The sequence below is a fragment of the Periplaneta americana genome, chromosome 12 (assembly GCF_040183065.1).
Source record: "Periplaneta americana isolate PAMFEO1 chromosome 12, P.americana_PAMFEO1_priV1, whole genome shotgun sequence".
Classification (NCBI taxonomy): Eukaryota; Metazoa; Arthropoda; class Insecta; order Blattodea; family Blattidae; genus Periplaneta; species Periplaneta americana.
The window spans coordinates 97,538,740-97,561,649 of record NC_091128.1 but is presented as its reverse complement, the minus strand read 5'-3'; the positions used below and the strand labels follow the sequence as shown (position 1 = coordinate 97,561,649).

The following is a 22,910-nucleotide window of genomic DNA, read 5'->3' as shown; positions in this document are numbered from 1 at the left end:
AGGTGCAGCGCATGCGTGCTGTCGTACCCAAGAAGACACTTTCAATGAAGAAAATCGAACGGTCGTGCTATCGGCAAAGCATTCGGGATTCAGTTGGAATCTTCTTCCTACCCGCATAATGCCAGCACGCTTTACCCCTCCAGCCTTTCAATTCATTTCCAGCTTGTCTTCTTTATGGAAAGTACAGGTTTAAGCACAGAATGAAATATTAAATTGCTTTTTGTAATGATCTGAAAGTAAGAATAGAGGAACTGTAATCAATGTATACTGAAAAGAAGAAAAAAATGAATGTTTAATACGATTGCGTTTCTATTTTCCTTTAATGAATTGTGCAACCGAACATTAATTTACTCGCGTAACAACTGAAATGGATGAAACATGAAAGCTTCACGTTTCAGTATTACTTAATAAAATGCAACACGGTGTAAATCAGTGTTTCCCAACCTCCGGGCCCTGGCACTAATTATACAGACCGCAAGATGTTCCCCTGGAATTTGTCATTTTACTTTTCTAAGCATTTTTCACGAATAAATATTTTATAGTAGAAATATTCTTAGGAGAATAATTTTTGTGATTGTGTCGAAAAGAGCAGATCCAGATCATCTCTAAACTCTAAATTATATAATCTAATTAAATAACATCTCTGTAACAAGTTAACATTAAATATTTATTAATTTGTCCTACAGAATAATATCCGTAATGTTGACAATTAATATTTGAGGAGAAAAATTCGCTCCGACGCCGGGGATCGAACCCGAGTCTTTGGTTCTACATACCAAGCGCTCTGACCACTGAGCTACGCCGAATTCAACCCACAGCACCGGATCGAACTCTCCTCCTGCAGTATTTCCCTTCGTGGCCTGACTCAATATATCTGTACAGATTACTGTGCACTTAACTGCGGAATCCCGGCCAAACAGTCACTCACTTGAGTGCGCTCCTTGTATAATGGCAGTTGACTTGGACATAAAACGTCAACGTATATGCGAAACTTGGATTCAGGCCACAAAGGGAAACACTGAAGGATGAGATTTCGATCCAGTGCTGTGGATTGAATTCTGCGTAGCTCAGTGGTCAGAACGCTTGGTACGTAGAACCAAGGACTCGGGTTCGAGCCCCGGCGTCGGAGCGAATTTTTGTCCTCAAATATTAATCTGTAACAAGTGTCAGTAACCAGTGAATGATTTTGAATTTTTCAAACTTAGAAATATTTCAATATTCGGTAAAGGGAATACCACTGTTTATGGCTGGTTATAAAAATTGCTGCAAGCCGATTACAACGGGCGGCGAATCCTCTGTTCTCAAAACTGAACGAAAGAACAGTTTGTTGCAATAGACATACTATAGAGAAATACCTACTTGACTACAAGGATAGGCATTTTCTCCAGCAATATCGAAGCCCCTGCAAATTTTAGCCGTTAGATGACATCATGTAAGTGTCACATTCTCCGAACGATGGATCGGCCGCGGTAGTCATATGCATTGGCCACCAAGGTCCCCAGACCTTACTCCTATCGATTTGTGTGTGTGTGTGGGTGTGGGAGTGGATGAAAGTAGAAGTATGTAAACATAAATGTAAACACAAAGGACGATATAAAGAAACGACAAGACGACCCCAGAAGAGCAACACTTAGGTCTTTTCTTGTGAACAGACGGAAAAGTGCATTGAACTGATTAAGTGTATTAATATCATGTAGGCCTAAATAAACAAGAAATGAAATCATTAAGTCATTTATTTTATTTTATTTTATTTTATTTTATTTTATTAATTTAATTTAATTTATTTCATTTATTTAACTAGCTAGCTAGTGAGTACAATTTAAAATTATATAAAAAAAATGTTTCTAGCCACTACCCTAAGAGCCAGGCTCGTGTACGGTGTAGTCTTAGCCAATAATGTAACATAAAATTTACAAGGACAGTTTAATAAATACAGTAAGTAACTTAATTCAAACCAATAAATAACACACAAGAGCAAAAAAAAAAAAAAGAAGAAGAAGAAAGAGAAAAAGAGAGAAAAACACATTTAAACTTAATATAAATTGACAATCAGATAGAAACATGAATATAGTCGAGAGAAATAAAAGTTAAAAAATACACACATTTGTAAATATCATATATCATGAATATTTTTATAAATTTCTTTTTTAAAACCTTGTATGACATTTAGGCTCAATTAATTGGAAAGTAGACTTTTGTCTTCGAGTACGAGACTCATGGCGATTAGGTTTATCTTTTATTTGATTTCTGTGGTAGTAAGTTAGTAAATTATATTTATAAATTTCTTCAACTTTAAAATCTGTATAAATTAAATTTGTTCGGTAATCCATATTTTTGGTTAGACACATTTTTATTAATCTTCTGTGTATAAAATTAATGGATTAAGTACAGATGATGCTACTCCACTTTCCTTCTTGTCACTTTTAGGGCAAAACACTTGTTATGCGTAACATTTAAGTTCAAACTATATCTCCACACCCATTGAAAATTGAACACATGTTTATATGAATCTTTTTACTCAGAATAATCCATGATACCACCTCCTAAACTATTTACTTACTACTCCTCCTGAATCACCATGTACTTAGTAAAATTGTCAAAAAATGTTAATGAATTTTATTCACCGCACCGATAAAAAATGTAATTTACAATAGCCTATTGTTATTATAGACTGTGCTTTATTAAACTTTAGTCTAATACACTTAAGTAAAATAGAGTTTTGTTTTTCGGAATAATAAAAAGGTAGACGTGCATGTTGGGAAGAAGAAGAAGAAGAAGAAGAAGAATACCACCATATTGCGACACACAGACAATCGAATATCCAGTGCATCCGCTTTCAGTCTCGGTGATCCAAATTTTAAAAAAGCTAAAATTCTGATATGTAACTTGTGATTTAAAAAAAGATAGATGAGATAGGCTTATTGTAGGGACTCCTAACAAGCTGTTTTTTACGGTGATGGGTTGTTAGCCCTTCGCCCAACCCCCAAGCTGGAGGACCACCCCTTATCGGCTGTCCACGACTGCTTATTCAATATATTCGCAGCTACCCTCCATATCTGGAGGCCGTCTCCTCTATCCGCAACCTGAGGACGCGCCATGCCGTGGTGATAGGGACCCACCATACCCATGGAGAAAGTTACACAACACAGAACTGCACGCATTGTATTCTTCACCTGACATAATTAGGAACTTAAAATCCAGACGTTTGAGATGGGTAGGACATGTAGCACGTATGAGCGAATCCAGAAATGCATATAGAGTGTTAGTTGGGAGACCGGAGGGAAAAAGACCTTTAGGGAGGCCGAGACGTAGATGGGAGGATAATATTAAAATGGATTTGAGGGAGGTGGGGTATGATGATAGAGACTGGATTAATCTTGCACAGGATAGGGACCGATGGCGGGCTTATGTGAGGGCGGCAATGAACCTTCGGGTTCCTTAAAAGCCATTTGTAAGTAAGTAAGTAAGTAAGATGAGACAGGATTCTTCGGAACTGTAGTTCTGTGCGAGATTTCACTTTCATCCTCTATTACTGTCTTAGAACTACCGTTGCATGAGGTTTAGGAGGACATACACCTTCCACCAAAGAATGAATTTAATATCAGACATATTACTTAGGCCTAATTACATACTTACAAATGGCTTTTTAGAGAATCCGGAGGATCATTGCCGCCCTCACATAAGCCCGCCATCGGACCCTATTCTGAGCTAGATTAATGCAGTCCCTAGCATTACATCCCACCTCCCTCAAATCCTTATTAATATTATCCTCCTATCTACGTCTCGGCCTCCCCAAAAGTCTTTTTCTCTAAGATCTCCCAACTAACACATTATATGCATTCAGGATTCACCCATACGTGCTACATGAACTGCCCATCTCAAACGTCTGGCTTTAATGTTCATTCTTCATTCTTCTGTAAAGTCATCCCTCTTAGCACCAAATACTGTATTTTCCGAAGCACCATATTCTCGAACACCTCTGTTCCTCTCTCAAAGTGAGAGTCCAAGTTTCACAACCAAACAGAACAACCGGTTTTATAAATCCCACTTTTCAGGTTTTTTGAAAGCAAACAACATGACAAAATCTTCTCAACCGAATAATAAGAGCCATTTCCATTATTCATTCTGTATTTAATTTCCTCTGGAGTGTCATTCATATTTGTTATTGTTGTTCCAAGGTATTTTAATTTTCCTAACTTTTAAAGGGATAAATTTTCCATTTTTACATTTCCATTTCGTAATATGTACTGGCCACGGGACATAATCATATAGGATACTTGTTCTCCTCGGGATTTACTTTCAAACCTATCTCATTATTTGCTTCAAGTAAAATTTCCGTGTTTTCCCTAATAATTTGTGGATTTTCTCTTCACATATTCACGTCATCCGCATAAACAAGCAGCTGATGTAACCCTTTCATTTTCAAACCCTGTCTGTTTTCTAATGGCATACTCTAGAACAAAGTTAAAAAATAAAGGTAATAGTGTATCTCCTTGGTTTAGACCGCGTCAGACAGAAACTGGTCTAGGTCTACACGGACTAAGCTGTACCTTTCACTGAGAAACATTTTAATTAATCGAACTAGCTTCTTGGGAATACTAAAGTCAATAAGAATTTTATATAAAACTTCCCTCTTAACCGAGTCATATGCCTTCTTTAAATCTGTGAAAAACTGGTGTACTGTGTCCTTAAACTCTCAGTTTTTCTCCAATATTTGTCGAATACAAAAAAAATCTTATCAATAGTCGATCTATTACGCCTAAAACCACACCTACGATTCCAAGTACCAAATCTCATAACCTTATTCCTTTACTTTAGTCGCGCCATTTCGAGGCTTATGCTGGGGTTTCGTAACAAGAATCAGACATATTAATTGAATTAAATTAAAAACAGATTAAAATATAAAGAACTATTGTTTTATTAATTATAAATTGGTTTTTATCTGGGAATTAACGGATGGATAGGCCTATCTAAAGGTGTGACTTTAATTAAAAATCTCTCAATTCTGTTTCTATGCATCAAGGGATATATTAGTCATTCTGTCAACACTGCGTGCATTATCACGTAATGAGACATCGATGTGCTCGTGTGTGACGACTTATTCGAGGCAGTCACGAACACTGTTTGTAAGAGTGTTCAACGTACAGGAATTTTGTAGACGATATGAGTAGCTACTTAAGCGAAAATAAAACATCACAAGTATTTTCATTTATTTCTCTTGATGTTCACTTTAACACTTGCCACAAAATATATAACACTTTATAAAAACTTAAATATTTAAGTGTTAAAATTGTTTTTAAAAATGGTGATATAGCCTATACATTATTATAATGAACGGCACCGTTTCGACACTGGTGTCTTCAAGCATAGGCCTACAATAGTCTAACATGTCCGTAACATTTATGCCCCTACTTAATACTCAGTTAGCTTACAGCAGCGTTTCTCAAACTATGGTCCGCGGACCACCTGTGGTCCTCGAGTTCTGCTCTTGTGGTCCTTCAAAAAAAGAAGAAGAAAAAATTAAATTCAAACGAATTACGTATCACACTATAGCTGAAAATCTCAGAGTTTGGAAATGACATATGGCAATCGCCTTTCACTTTTTCTCCCAGCACTAATATTTTATGAAATTTCTTACCCTACCCGTCTACCCACTTCCCACTCTATTCTCAGCAACAAAAGAGAGATTTAAAGCACTATGGACGTGGCGTTTCTCGCCATCTTTTCCCTGCATATCTGGCGCTGAGCCTGTAACCCAGCCAGGGACCCAAATTCATAACAGGGAAACAAAGTACCAAACCTTTTCATGTATTGATGACTTTCTTAATAGTTTTTCCGACACCCAGTATGCACATTGAAATGGGCAAGTACTGTACGACGTACACCAATAATAGAACGTGCAAAATTGCATCTTTACTTGTTGAAAATCGGGCATGTTCCTGCATTAATTTTTTATTTGTTTTTTCAGACGACGATATAAGAAATTTTAGACTTAGCCTATTTTAAAATCCGACAGGTTTACTCTTTACACTTGGATGTTTCGTCTCTAAGTGCCGTTTCACTTTCGCGGGTTTCATACACTCGTTTGAAAGCACTTCGTACAAACAACGCACCGACGTTTTAGTTCACTCTCATTGCCACACCAAGTAAACCCAAGTTCCAAATAACTCTTGTCATATTTACGAAAGTATTTTTTCTTTGAATGGCTATCATTAAGACTAGATATTTCTTTAATGACACTATAATTAATATATTTCTTCAAACAAGGCTTCTGAACTATTAGTGCTGCCTAAATGAAGCGTATCATCATGTTCCTTTCTTTTCAGAGATCCGGATCGAAGCCAGTTTTCCATTATTTATTTATTTATTTATTTATTTATTTCATCAATCATAGTTCACGTCATGGCGGATTAGATGTATTCCAGTTCTTAATCCGCCATCACTCTCAATACAAATATAACACAAACTAATACATAATGAACCTATAAGCATCCTCTGTTTACAACAATAATAATAATAATAATAATAATAATAATAATAATAATAATGGTACATAACTAAGTCCACATCTGTGGAGTAACGGTCAGCGCGTCTGGTCGCGAAACCAGGTGGCCCGGGTTCGATTCCTGGTCGGGCAAGTTACCTGGTTGAGGTTTTTTCCGGGGTTTTCCCTCAACCCAATATGAGCAAATGCTGGGAACTTTCGGTGTTGGACCCCGGACTCATTTCACCGGCATTATCACCACCTCATTCAGACGCTAAATAACCTAAGATGGTGATAAAGCGTCGTAAAATAACCTACTAAAAAAAATACACAACTAATAATAAGTATGCTCTTGTATTTAAAACTCCTACCTTAGATTTTTCATTATATGCTCAAGCTCTTAAGAATTATTCTGTTAACTTCATTGACTACTCTTCGTAGTTTCCTATCGTGTGACTACTCAACATTTATAATTCCATCTCCGTTAGAGCTTTGACTTTCTCTTCCCATCTAATTTTAGCTCTAAAAAGAAATTTTCCTAATTTATGCAAATTGCTGGCGTTTAGGTGACCATTCATTTTTTATAAGCTACTATAGCGTTTATTCGTAGAAATTTTTTATCTACCCAACTGTGTCTCAAATCATTCGTTGCCTGGCACTTCAGCGCAATATGCATTGCGTCTTCAGCTAGTCCACACAAAGGACATTTATCCTTCTCTACGTTCCCTCTCCTATTCTTGAGTCTCCAGATACCTAATCTCCACCATGTCATTCCTGTTCTCTCTTCCCTTGAATTTAGTCTAACATATTCTTCCTGTTCCCAAAACTGCTTAACCTCCCTATAGTATTTTAGTGATCCTAGGTCTTTAATATTACTAAAAATATCTTGTCTCGAAATTTCGTTTGCCCTCTCTTTTACTATTCTTCCAATAGTTTTCGTGTTTATAGGCCCTAGTTCTCTCCATAGCCAATTTAGACCTAATCTGCTTATTTCTCGTTCCAGCTCCTTCAGCCAATTCGATTTCCAATTAGCGGCTTTTGTACAAAAGATACATGTTTTCATAACTGCCGAATCATTCCTACACAGAATATTACCTAAATATTTGATTTTTCTTTCTAGAATAATTCCCAGACTCGAATCGATTCCCATCTCTAGTAACGCTGCCAGGTTAGAAGCATTCTCCGGTATTCCTAGAAGTTTTTTACACATTTTGGCTCTTACTTTATCGATGTTTCTGCTAGATAACCTACTACCCCAGATCTCAATATTATATAATATCTTTGATTCTACTAGTGCATTATAGATGTTGAGAAAATTCTTCACCCCAATATTCGGCCATTTATTTAAGCATCTGTCTACTGCTTGGAGTGCATTTTTACCTTTATTCAGTGCCAATTCATTTTGCAACTTCCAATTTCCCCTACTGTCTATTATCACTCCTAGGTATTTGAATCTGGAAACACAATCAATTGGAACTTTATTCACGTACCATTTCTCTTTCTTACTATGCACGTTGCCCTTTTTGCAGATTAGGACTTTTGATTTCTTTTCGTTTATTTTTAGATCCCAAGTTTTACAGAAGCTATTAATTTCGTTAATCGCCTTTTGAAGCCCGTTGACCGAAAATGCTCCAATAGCGCAGTCATCTGCAAAAAAGTAGCCCCGGAATAGGTATATTTTCCATTATTTATAATGGGCACTATTTAACAGAGACATGGACAACTACTAGCGTGTACCACATAAGAAGGATTTCAAACAACTAACTGCTAACAGGCAGGCGATGAATCGAAACTGCACAGAATTTGTTACAAGTTACTTGTGATTGGCTACAAAAAATATAATTGCAGAAGTATTATAATTAATTAATTCTATTTTAAAATATAAGTATATTGGTATTAAAAAAATATGCTACAAAAATGATAAATTTGCTTTCGAAGGGAACAAGAGTAAGGTGGTCCGCGGAACTGTTCTGACTTAAAAAAGTGATCCCCAATTCAAAAAAAGTTTGAGAAACGCTGGCTTACAGTATAGTACACACACATTATTCGATCTAATAGTACATAACATACAAAAAATTCCTTACCACCACCAAAATGGCCATCATATCCCTAACACAGACGACAGGAAACAACAAAAGTAGAAGCAAGATGAGCTGACACAACATAGTTCACCAGACGCTGACGAAAACACGAAATCAATGTCGAAAGGGTTGTTTAGTCCGAAGACAAGTTTAAATCTCATAAGCGACACCAATAAAGCATCACTCATGAGGCAACTAAGCCAGGAGATAATGGATAGAGTGGCCAGTTTCTTTCCCCTTCCATTGCATACACAGCTGACTAATAACATATTACACCAATCAGACTTTAGATTGTCGAGGCGCTACCACCCGTTATACAAGGTAGGCCTATAGGATAATAAATTATTACCCTTTTCCTTTTAACAGTTTTAACACTTCTATAATTTTAATGTTTTTATGAAATTTTGTATTTTCATTTTTTCGCAGCATGTAGAACCAAATTTTGAAAAGTAATTATAAAGATTTTTGTCTATCGGTAAAGTACCAATAGTAAAAGACAAAGGTATCTCCTTTGCACGTATGAAGAGGGCATTCCAAACGAAATAGGACAGCAAGAAACTTACAACTGTAGGCCTATGTGTGTATAATAAAATGATTTATTTAACGACGCTCGCAACTGCAGAGGTGATATCAGCGCCACCGGTATGCCAGAATTCTGTCCCGCAGGAGTTCTATAACATGTCAGTAAATCTACTGGCATGAGCCTGTCGCATTTAAACACACTTAAATACCATCGACCCAAGCCGGGATCGAACTCGCAACCGCAAGCATAGAAGGCCAGAGCCATACCAACTACGCTACCGAGGGCGACTACATATAGCCTATAGGCCAGGCCTACATGTCGTGCAAGAATGAAATAAGTAAGAAAATGCTATTCACATTAAAGTTAACAAATGAATTTCTTGACATTGGTACGTCGATGAACTTGAACAAATGCAGATAACGAACGAGTTGTCCGTTTAGCTCCGTTGGTGGCAAGAAGTGGTATTCAACAGCTGAGAACTTTGCTCGTTCTTACCGTTCCTATTATTTTATTAACTTGTTATCAAGAGATATAAAGTCTTCGTAATCGGAATTAAAACAAATAGTTTTTATTGCAAAATATTCAGTTTATTTATATTCGTAATGACGAGAGATTTATCCTCATATTGAAATAACTTTATCTTCAGTTTCAATACTAGGTTTAACGCTATGTGGGTTATATCGTCGTTTTTCCTGCAATAACTCCTGTGTGTAAAATATAAAATTTTTCAGTAGGAAGAAAACCACATTCATTCTATGGCAGTAGTACATAGATAGGAGATTGTGAATTCTTACATTTTCGAAAGAAAGAAATACAATTACATATAGGAGATTTTATTATTTGCTGTATCATTATTTAAGTTATTTAATAGAGCAAAAATCTGAAAATTGATAAATATGTCACATAGGAGTTATTGCAGGAACGACGTCGATATATAGCCTACATCGTTAATAAATATTTTAAAATAAAATATATCATTTTAAGTTAATTGTAAACTAATATCTTTGAAAGGTATGAAAACAGATTAAAATTTACTTTTCTTTTATCTTGTGGCTCTTGGTATAAACATAACTTCTTCTGTTTGAGGCATAGGAGATGTAGCCCTGATATTTCCATTGTTATAAAACTGCAAAGTAAGTAAATTAAACAATTATGGTGAAATTAAAGATTTATAGTTTAGCCTACTATAAACTATAAATTCTGGAATGGAGATAAGCTTCTATGAAAGAATGCCCAGAAAAATGAAATGAAGTAGAATACTTCTGAAATAATAAATAAAATTATTTAATTTTATTATAGCCTATAATTTATTGTAAAATAAAAAATACTAGTTTCAGTAGAAAGAAAAAGAACCAACATTAGATAGCTGCCCAACATAATTTTTATCTTGTCAGTATATTTTTTCATTAATAATCTTCCTCGTATGTAATCGTGAAAACTTTGTAACTAATTCAACAGTTCATAGCATAAATACGCGTCAAAAAACGACTTTCATACTTCACTTGCAAGTCTATCGTGATATTAAAAAGGAGTGCGTTATATGGTAGTAAAAAATTTTAATAGCCTTCCAATCGATGTAAAAAATGGAACTCAAAACAAGATTATTTAGAGCCAAATTATAGAAGTACCTAATTTCTGACGCCTTCTATTCTGTAGGTGAATTCATGACTTCAACAACGCTTTAAGAAATTGATAATAAAACTTTTTATTGCACTATTAGACTATATTGTAAACCTCTTCTGTATATTGGAGTTCCCGGGTAGTTCAGTGGTAGAGCGCTGGTACGTTCAACCAGAGGTCCCGGGATCGATACCCGGCCCCGGAACAATTTTTCCCTTGAAATTATTCTCTTCTGTATATATTCAACTAGACTATGACTATAAATTAAGACTTTATAGTAGTATTAAGTTTTTTGACTTGTTCCATAGTCTAGCTGTGAAGCAATGTATGAATACCATGGAATGTTATTAAATACAATACAATATAATATAATACAATACAATACAATCTAATAATTCAAATGTTAGATTATACCTAAATTTAGTTTATTTCTATTTATGCAACGAGAACCCATCAATTTTCCAACATATACAAATTTGTAAGTTACGTTACCAGAGATGCCATTTAAGAGGATAGAGGAGAAAATTGCAACCCTCTGAGTTTAAGGTTGAAAACGTAATAATAATTGTATAGTAATATTACTAACTAATGCTTTTAATACATGTATTAAAACATTCACTTTTATAAACGCTTAAGAAATAACAGATGAGCTGGCTAAGACTTTACTCGAAACCATGGTGTTACCTTTTGCTACACTAGTGGTTCTTATCTATTCTAAATAAAAGTACACTTTTTTATTAATCAAAATAAAAATTCCTCTATCAATAAAATTATGTCTATTCCTTTGTTCGCATCTACGTTATATTAACAGCAAATGCATGTAAATTAGGGTAAGAGGTTATAATTAACTATATCTTTCCGATCTCTTTTTCGAAAAATGTTATTGGAAAAAGTGTGTGCTGTACAATTTCGGAAAAAGTAATTTCAGTTTCGGAAATAACAGACTAATATAAAGTCCGGAAAATATAACGTTAATTTCAGAAAAAGTAAACTTAATTACAGAAAACATAAATCTAATTTTATTTCGGAAATATTTAATAGGCTATTATCTAAATAGTTTTTATTTTGAATACTAGGCCTACTATTAAATAATTCGATGTAGTCGCACTAAATTAATATAAATTTTACTATGATGATCACAGTAGTTCTTGCCGCCATATAAACGAATATTATAAACGATGTTCATTGAATGATTGTATAGCTATAATATTTCTGTTCTCGTGAGAGCATATGGAGAATGAAGCATATTTTAACATGTACCCATGTAATAAAATTATATAGGTGGCCTATAGTGTTATTATGTAACTGAACAAATGAGAAAAACCTTCAAATTCTAAATTAAATTAATTCTTTTCTGAGTTTGGTATCATTTCCGATAATTAACTTAATTTACATTTTCCGAAATCGAGATTAGAATATCAGAAATTAAATTTATATAGGCCCTATATTTTTTTTAAATACGAATTAACTGTTTCCGAAATTGAGGTTAGCTTTTCCGAAATTAAAGTTAGCTTTTCCAAAATTGGGAATAGTTTTTTCCAAAATTGCGATTGAAAAGGTATAGAACTAAGTTATTGTATATTATGGGAAATAGAAATGTACGGTAAAGGTTGGTAATATTGTGATACGAGTAATATTGTGATAGTTCTTTTTGAGAATTATTACAATTTTACTGAGCGAGAAAAGGACCAGTTTTTTGCAGACAATTGTCCACGACATACCCTTGATACGTTGACGCAAAAAAAAAAAAGATCTTCTCGCTCAGTAAAATTGTAATAAATTCTCAAAAAGAACTATTACAATATTAGCCTACTCATACCACAATATTACGAACTTTTACCATAGTATATTATAACGTTCAGTAAACAATGCGACGAAATGAGATTTGTTTATAAGGAAACTAAAATTTTCGTTTTGTGTAGAACAATTAAATGTAACATACATGTTCAATTTTATATCATAATGAAAGACTGAAAAAATGTCTAAATACGTTTACAGCTTAGTTATGGTTCAAGATTTCTTGGGATTTTTCTTCTTACCTTCCACGAAATAAGGCATGTCCAGAAAGAGCGAACGTTTCACACATTCAAACTAGATTTCGCTTACAGTAAGTGAAAGATTCGTATCGAAAGGACTATTATTATCCGTGGTAAATAAATTAGGTTCAATTGTATTCAATTTAGAAAGAGATTGTTCATTAAATATCTAATTGTAAGTTACTTTGGTATTTGAAAGTAATTTCAAAGCATCTCAAAGTCTGAACAATTCCATTGTTAGTCTTTCATATTCAAATATTGATTGATTGGAATATACATTTTTATTTATTTTTTTTTTCAGCTTCCATTGTTTTACGAATACATTGAAATATTCATCACGGTTATATTTCTATAGTTTCATTATCATAACATAACAATGCTTTAAACTCGAGTTTATGAATTTCCGCCACTTTCCGTATATCACAAATACGTAACGTGATTGGTCAATGGCAGTATCTGTATTATTTCACGATTTCGCAACTCGATTCGTGCTGCCATCTGCTCACTGCTTTTCTAAACTACATATAGTCTCGCACAAGGTATTATGAAAATAGACCGCGAAGGTAGAGGTATAGTAAAATAAATAACGTTTATATAAATGAAGGACACAAATTTAAACTCTACATAGTATCAAAAATGTCTCAAGACAATTTTCTAGGCGCATTTAATGGATTATTTCTAACATATTATACGCAATACGTAAGGTACACGAGAGCTGTCTCATTCTTGTGCTGCGAGGCTATGATTTGTACGGTGGTCAAAATGGATGCCTGCGAAGGAGGTTATGTTTGGCTTTGAAAATATTTTTACCGAACCTGAACGTGTTTTAAAATATAAATGTTAAACTATTAGTTTAAAATGTTTTTAGGTATATGTAAACTGTAGTAATTACTAACCTTTGCCAGGAAACTCCGTACGTATCTTAAAAAGTGAAGAAATGTATCCAAGTCTCAAGTCAATCTTTCTCCTACCACTGTATACATAACATTCCAAGGTTCAAGCACCAAGTACCAAGTTCCAAGCGCTTGGGGGGTGAAGAGGACGCATGGGCGGAACTCTGAGGGAGCTCCGCCCCCCTGTCATGACGTCACATCCGAACCCATGAGGTTTGCTCGGCACCACAGCAGCGGCGGCGTTTGGTAGCTCGCTCGTTCACCGGCGTTTTAGATTTTCGGGATCCTCAGTGACGAGGAGTTGACAAGAGCGAGCGAGAGAGATCGAGCCGAACGTTCGGACGACAGACCCCGAGCGGAGACCGGACCACGGAGTGGCTGGTGATTGCGCCGAGTCTATCTGTCTACTGTGCCAGTGCAGGAAGGGGACCGGGAGGGGCAGGCGGATTGTCACTCAGCCAGTCAGTCAGTGCCTGTCGTTGCTGGCTGACCGCTCGCAAGCGACTCGTTTGCTCCGCATCTCAGCAGTTTTGACATTTTCCTCCTGCTACAGATAACAGTTGTCACCCCTTCCGGGTGGTCACCGTCGTCGGCGTCATCGCTTCAGATCTGCGTTGACGGACACCAGGCGAAGAAAATCACATCACTTGACAGTTTTCTTTTTTGTTGGAAATGACAGTGTCGTGCATGTGAGCTGCAGAAGACGACGACGCGGTACTGGTCTACCGCTTTTGCGTGTTCAAGGACAACTAATTGCGTGGGTGTAAACAGTTTTGTGCTTCATAGAACAGAAGATGATGTGTCCCCAACACTACCAGCGCCCGAATGCAAGTGTAGCTCTTTATAGAGGTGTTACCGCAGTGCTAAGTGATGTCACTGTCGCAGGTGTGTTGGACAAGCGTCAGTGAAGAGGGAGATCAAGAGGCCGACGAAGAAGAACCGTCATCTCGTCGCTGTTGACGTTAGTTCTGTGTGTGGTGTTTAATAAGTGAAGCAGAATATTTCTCGAAAGCTTAAAAAAAAAGAGAGGAGATTAAAAAATGACCGTATTATATTGTTAGCTTTTTTTTTTGTCGAAACTTGACGACCCCCTCCCCATCTTGTTTGGCGTCGTGTTCCACCTGATCAGCGTCCAGATCGCCCGACCGCTGCCAGCCCTGTCGCTGCCTACCCCCACGCGAGCAATGCCACGGAGGAAACAGGATTGCCCCAAGCGAATGAAATGTAAGTACAGAATTGTGTAGTGTTGTGTTTTGGTTGCTATGCAAGACTGTACGTAGCTGCTTGCTGCTACTGCTGCTGCTTCGTCAGTTTGAGGAGAGTTTCGATTTTTCGAGGCGTGTGCTGGTGTTTTTGCTAGCTGACGTGAGTGACAGCGAGCGAGCGAAAGAGACCAAGTTACAGCAGTGACGAGGGAGGTTTCCTCCTCATTTTCTCTCCGCGTTATACTGCTTGTGTTGTATTTTTTTTCTGTTTCACAACACTGCGTCAGAAGATACCAAACACTTGAGTCGAAGGGGAGGTTAGAACTTTATTATCGAGTAAATTACACATCGCTTTTAATTTATTGTGGATAATCTTATCAGTTACGGGCAAAACCCCTACTTGACGCACCACGATATTTGTGAGAAAACATAATAAAAAACTAATTAATAAAAAACACTTTCGTAGAAAACGATCGTTTTATAAATGAGAAAGAACACGTAATAATTTTGAAAAAAAAAAAATCGTGGTATGTTGCTATGGAATTTGTGACGTGAAACATAAGCGAATCGAGACCGCACATGGGCTGGCCATGCTTCCGCCACGGACTCTTGTTTGAGAGATGGTACGGCGAATTGTAGGCGTTGTTAGCGCAGGTCGATGTTTTGGTTCGCGGCGAAGAGAAGGGAGGCCTGGGTTTAAACCACGATCGAGCGTGTTCAAAATACACGTGGCATCCGTTCCCGCTAAACCCTAGCACTACTCAAACTACGCATCTTCGACTTTTGTCGAAAAATTTCGATAACAATGCAAGACTGAAAGAAGTTTATGTCACTTAGGGATAACTTCAGAATAATTTATTCATAGGCAATACTAACGCAGCCCCTTAAATGTGCTACATATCGAAATACGACGTAATTTCAAATTTCAGGAAGTTAAAGGATAGTTACTCATGATTTTAGAAGTGACATCTCGGAAAATGCTGTTTACTATGAATAATTTTGTTACTTCGTGTGTCGTTTTGTTGCAAGCAAAAATGTTTAGTGTGGTTCTCCCATATTCCCAACGAGCGTGAGTGTTTTATTGGTTTAAAACAGAATGTTATATAGGCCTACAATATATTATTATTATTATTATTATTATTATTATTATTATTATTATTATTATTGACATAATGTTAATAACCACTTCACGAATAAAATCGTGCCGACTGTATGCTTTTATAATTAATTGTAATTTAGGGCAATTTAACGTTTTCACAGAAGTTCAAGAACAAATTTGCACAGACCGTAATTCTGTTTTTGTAGTTACTTGTTGCTGTCAGTTCAGCCGCAATTAATTTAAAACTGCTCTTGTCAGGGGACGTGCAGTACAAAACATGTGGAATAAAATTGCATCGACAGTGATAGTTTAAAGTTGCTGATTACTGTTTCTATTACTATGAAGATAATTTTATAAAGCTGCAGTGTTAACAATAAAAAAACTTGTGAAACAATTTTTCGCCTACGAAATTATTTTTTAAATATATATTTCTTATTTCATGTCAGTGAAGATAGTTAAATCTGCTACTGCATAAATAGGCCTACAGACCTTTGTGAATATTGTACAATTAAATTGCTTTAATGGTTATTATTTTCGGTTACTTGATATGCACCATTTAAAAGTAATTATATCATTTATTATAAACATGCGTGTGAAACAGAATTTTAAAAGTAGATTTTTATAGCTTTAGTTTTATAGGTAGTTTTGTTATTTTGAAATTAACGCTTTTTAAACAGATAATAGCCTGCTGAAGTGAAGATAAATATGTCGCGTAATTTCTATAATAAGTATGTAGGCCTACCTATAACGACTGTCTTTTAATAATTTTCGCCACTTAAGATGAATTAATTTTAAACTATTAATTTTTGTCACTTAACAATTTTAAACGATGTTGTTATGCTTTAGAGAATTATATAACTATTTTATTTTGACGGCAGTTTAGTTTTCTTACGATTATTAATTTTTTGCTCCTCAATATAGATTACAGTGCTGTAAATCGCTTAGTATAAAACTTCGTTTGTTACAAAATTTTTAAAATAAAATTGCTTTGACAGTAGTTGTATGTCTGCATTTGCTTCCCAGAAGGTCGCCCATGTTTCGAATCTATCAATCACTCCGCAAGGTTCCCTTTCGGTGTGTGCCAATCAAGCGTCATAGGTTGTCTTTGTCATCACAAGACTCATCCATCAGTCTGACATGGGCCGCTCACCGTACTCCGAAACAAGCGACACATCTAGAACTTTATTTGTGAACGTAGCAGTGTAAACTCGCATTCCAAGACAATACCCAGGACAAATACTAGAAACGAAGCTATTTTTGTGAAGAAGCATGCAGTTTCAAGTCCGCAGATGTTATGTTTTCATCTGTTACTGTGTACAAGCTCTAAATATGTCATAAAGCAAGAATGTTTTACCTTCAAACAATTTATTAAAAAAATTATCTCTAGAGTCTATCGTGACAGGCATTGATAAAGGCGTTAGGTAGTAGAAATATTATTCACCCATCGAATTTTTTGCTTACATGCTATCAGAAAATAATTCATTTCATTCCACGAATCCCAGGTGAAAAAATTTCTCATTGCTCTCTGCACTTGGTATAGTAGCTGTTACAATTTAGACACTTTGGCTATAGATGACATTTCTTTTATTTGTAGCTTTTGAGAATATAATTTCCATTCTCATTTTATGCTTTTACAAATGTTGTAAACAACCACTTATTTCTTTATTTATTATTTTCATGTAGATGGTCTAACAGATTCCAGGCATTGACTATTCTATTTGATTGATGTTTCTCCCACAAATACTCGCATAATACTGGTTCCACTTCCGTATTACCGGTAATTTAATCTCATCGTGTTCTTCGTATTTTGTTGTTACGTACGCCATCAAACGAGTTTGTGTTACTAGTTAGCCAAAATATTTCCATCACCAGCTATACACTTTGTTGATGTATAAAACTTAACGATTATATTATAGCCTATACATGTATATATATTTTTTTAATTGGGGGAAAAAATTCGAAAAATTACGCAATAATGTGCATCTTTATAAAATAAAAGTCAGGTGTTACGTAATTTTCTTTGTAAATTAATCCCGGTTGTATAAATGTGGTCATGTAGGCCCTATTTATAAAATCACTATGACAGCTGGTAATTGCTACTCATTTTACGTTTTTTCAGGACAACAGGAGGTTTTAAGAGAGAAAAAGATGTTAATTACAGTGCTAATGAAAACGTGATTGACTGAGAATTGTACGGGATTTTGATGTACAGCACAGAAGAATATGTGTCCCATTGTCGCTTGATTCACACCACAATAATATCCGTGACTTTTGATAATGCTTATATTTTTAATGGGAACTTTTATTTCAAAAGTGAAAAACAATTCTGCTGTAATGTATCAGTGTAACCTGTTAGTTATTCAGTGTAGTTTACTATCATGTTGGTTTTTCTGCGTTAGGTATTTAAATTTTTTCATAGCTCCGAAAAATTATAAGATTGAAAAAAACATTTCACTTGAAAATTAGACCTGTAGGGACGTTAAAAGTTAGTGTCATAAATGTGACTGTTAACAACATTTTTAATTAAACGTGAAAATTCTGTTGTAATGTAGCCTACAGTATAGCCTAAGTGTAGTGAAATTTTTAATTCTTTCACATATTGTTAGATTTTGCTTGAGGGAAATTTAAACATAAAAACTTACGTGACATAGGACCAACACGACGCCGATCTGCGAAACTGATCTAATTTTCTAAATTACCTCCATGTTATATTTGTTTATGTTTATAATAATGACTCCAGGTTCTAGTAATTTACTCGATAAAAGTGTATTTTCACAGAGAAGTGACATGTGAATTCTGATCTCGTTTCAGCTGTACTACTAAAATATATTCTGTTGTATAATTTTAAACCTGGACCAGCATGATTAGAGAATATATTAAGTTACGTTGGTTTTGTTGTCGGAACATTTAATATTTCAATTTTAAAAACATAACCTATAAAATATTGATATAAATAATATTAGCGTTGTGACAAAGAAAATTACTTACTCTGGTCAATAAGCTGATTCATTTCTGAATCCTTGTTCATGATAAATATTTCAAGGAGATTAAATTTAACAAAAAAAAAAAAAAACATTATTAATAATTTTACTCTCTGTCAAAAGCCCGTTTCGGCTACAAAGATAGTAAGAAATGTTTGGGTTCTTCAGCGTTACCTTCAACTTCCCAAATTGTATCATTCGTATGGGTGTGTAATAGATTGCATTTTCCATATGGAGCTAATTTAGGATATTTTATCAGAATTTGCGGCTTGTTTTAATATAGCCAATAGTAGGCCTATGTTGAACTTAGAAATTCAGTTTCTTTTTTTACTTGTGTCTAATTATTTCCTTGTTAAACGTCCAAGACTCAATCGCATATCTTTGGGAGGATATGCATAATTTTATTAAAAAGTTCTGTGTCTTAACATGCATTGCAATCTTGAACTTTATTATTCTCGTTGTCTGTGGATCCTAAGTAGCAAATTCCACATTCTGCATTGAAAACATTAAATATTTAGTACTTGTTTTTATATTGCTATTTTTATTGTCAACGTGTCTTAATCCTTGAAAATTCTGTACTTTAGTTTTCCTCGTATAAATTACATATCTTTATATTTTAAATTGTAAAATGTACACAAATAACTCATGTTTTTCCGTTAAGTTATGGCCAAAACGGTAGTGTTTCGAGATCCTAATCCAGCGGGTTAAATGTCATTTTCCTGTCGAGGAAGTAGAGATTTCTCCAATCACGGAAAATAATACGATTCTTATGTCTTGTGTTTATCTTATATTGTCTTTAATGGTGGTTTTGCACCATGCTTATAGCCTACATTACTAAGTAACTTCGTTATTTGTGAAATTCCAGAGATTGTTCATAAACAAGAGTGGGGTAAAACGTAACAGAGGACCCAATTCTTGTTTATAACGATGATAAAATGTTTTTGTAACAATTTATTTCTGTGGCTAATAACCTTAATTTATATTTCTGGAACCTTGCTTATAATACCCTTGATACGAAAATGTGAAAAACGCAAACCTTTTTCTCGTTAGACAAACTATGTTTCATAGAATTTTGTTTCAGTGACTAATAGATGGAGTTTGTACTTTTGAGCTTTGTTTCTACGTGGAGTACAAATAGACGTATGTATTGTATATGCCGCTATTTATTAAGAAAATAACATTTTATTGTACAAAAAAAATCCTTATGATTTTTCTTTCCTGTGGCTGAGAATGTAGTTTTTATTTCCGATGCTCTGTTTATAATGAATGTCTGCACAACTCTGAAATTTATGGAAAGAATCAAATTTAACAAACAAAATAAATAAGCATACTAATTTATTTCTGTGACTAATAGACTTCTATAAAATCTATAAATTTTCTGTACTATATAAAAATGTATGAGGAAATAAAATTAAAAGAAAAGGAAATAAAAATAAATATTTACTGTTCCAATTTTTTCCTTCGACTATACAATTCAATGTGAATTTCGGAAGTACTATTTCAATATTCATTTTGTGTAGGTACAACTTTTTTCCTGAAACTGTTATTATTAATTTGATCTACTCTTCACCGTCCCCCAAAAACAAAACCAGATCTCTACAAAATTGAAGACCTGAATTGACAAATATCTCAAGTCCACAATTTACCGAATTTGACTTTTTGCATGACATATTGTGTTTTGCATAGGCTACCATCTTTTAAAAATGAATATTCCAAGTCCGAATCTAAACCTGTTTTTTAATCATAAAAATATTTATTTCAATACTCTTATATTGCAAGTCTTGCTCTCCTGAAACCTTCTTCAGTGGACTTAGGATGTTTGTCAATTCAGGTATTCAATTGAAAATTATTGTGATTTACAAATACAGCATAATAGTGCAATATTTTAATTACATATAACGCAAAATGTAGAAATAATATGTTAGAGTGAATCAAATTTTGAAGTAAAAAAAATATATATTATATAATTATTTATGTAGTATAAACAATTAAAATTTGAGGCAGAATTTTCCGAAGAAAGAAGAAACTTGTAGGAGGATTGTAGTCTGCGTTAATTATGTGAATGACTTTTGATTCTAGCCTATTTCTATGAAATGTAAATACTGGGCAACAAAAAGTGAGTGCATGTCTTTTATTATTACATTTAATTTTGATTATAAAGCTGTGCTCCTACTACATGTATATAACTAAAAAATGCATGAAAAAAAATTGTAGAAAAAATAAGTAGAATAACTCGAGTCCTAATGTATTTGAGTAGAAAAATTTCCTTGTATTTTGGGATTACATTGATGATAAATTTATCTACAAAATATAAAAATGTATGAAGGAAATAAAGTTAAAAAAAAGTGAAGTGAAGGTGCAAAATATTTTATGTACAAATTCCTTCCTTTAATCATTTATTGTTATTACATTTCACCTTCCCGCCTCCAGAAGAATGAAAAAAAGTAATTTACAATATTGTGACTGTTGTAGTGGACCAACACAGTGTTACCGTGCATTACTGTAACTAAATAAGGACGGAAATAATGCATTTTTCTCTCTTTTATAGAGGAGGGACCCGAAGGCTTACACTCCAGCCTGAAGCTTATTGTGTTTATCACTCTGTTCTGTGAATGATATTTGTAACCGAACGGTCGCGCTCAAATAATACATTAAAAAATTCGATATTTGAATTAGAAGTAAGCTGATTGGACAGTTATTTATGGGATATAAAATGAAAGAACATTATAGCAAACTTTCTACAGCATTTTCTCTACGAAAAAAAGAACTTAACCCTTAAATTCACGAAGTATCCTATAGGATACTACAGGTTAATAGCCTATATGCTATAATTTTAATAGAACAATAGAAAAAAAAATTGGTAGGAAAATTAAATTTAACCAAAATTTCACAATACTATAATATTGTACAACATATAAAATATGGACATTGCGATAGTTGTTTTCTTTACAGTCCGTCACGGTTTAATAAACTAGTGTGAGAAATGAAGTTTTGATAATTTAAAGGTTAAGAGGTCCACAATAATAAATAATTGTTGTCTACGTTACGATTATTTGAATGGTTTCTGGTTATGTATTCTTGGAGTTGAAATACTGAGCAATGACGAAATACTTTTAAGTCCTATTGTTATTTATGGAATCCTGCTCAAGTAAATTTACACATAAAGCAGATATGTATGGTGGAAGCAAAATTTCAGAAAAATAAAATAAATAATAATTTGTGTTTTTAATGTATTTCACATTTATATTTCTGAAATCTTATTGTCAGTTTTTCTGAGTCATGCTGAAATAAATTTCTGTGTATGAAGGAAATAAAGTTTCAGAAAACATGAAACCAGTAATTTGTGTAAGTTACTAATTTTTTCACAACTAGAAAGACAGAGAATCCGGAAAAGGTTAAATCTACATACTTTTTTGTGTATATAGTATATATATTTCGAAGTAGTTCCTTCTTTTTTTTAGCAGCCATCCCTAAAATCGAACAATTTATTTATCCATTTATAAAATAGTTATATTACTGGTTGTTCTGTATGGTTGTGAAACTTGGACTCTCACTTTGAGAGAGGAACAGAGATTAAGGGTGTTTGAGAATAAGGTGTTTAAGGAAACTGTTTGGGGCTAAGAGGGATGAAGTTAAAGGAGAATGGAGAAAGTTACACAACGCAGAACTGCACTCATTCTATTCTTCAACTAACATAATTAGAAACGTTAAATTCAGTCGTTTGAGATGGGCACGTATGGGTGAATCCAGAAATGTGTATAGTGTGTTAGTTGGAAGACCTGAAGGAAAAAGACTTTTGGGGAGGCGGAGACGTAGGTGGGAGGATAATGTTAAAATTAATTTGAGGGAGGTGGAATATGATGATAGGAACTGGATTAATCTTGCTCAGGATAGAGACCGATGGTGGGTTAAGGTGATGGCGGCAATGAACCTTCGGGTTCTCGAAAAGCCATTTGTAAATATTTATACAACTGTACAAATGACAATT

General features: G+C 34.4%; 1 protein-coding gene across 1 annotated transcript in view; it reads right to left on the bottom strand.

Annotated features, from left to right (window-relative positions):
- The window catches only part of LOC138710698 (uncharacterized), a 320,335-nt gene extending 306,573 nt beyond the window's left edge, over window positions 1-13,762 (bottom strand). Inside the window, exon 1 of the mRNA XM_069841761.1 lies at window positions 13,641-13,762. The gene's annotated coding sequence lies outside the window, so the exon portion shown is untranslated. The remainder of the gene's footprint in view (window positions 1-13,640) is intronic.
- Window positions 13,763-22,910: the final 9,148 nt, after the last annotated feature.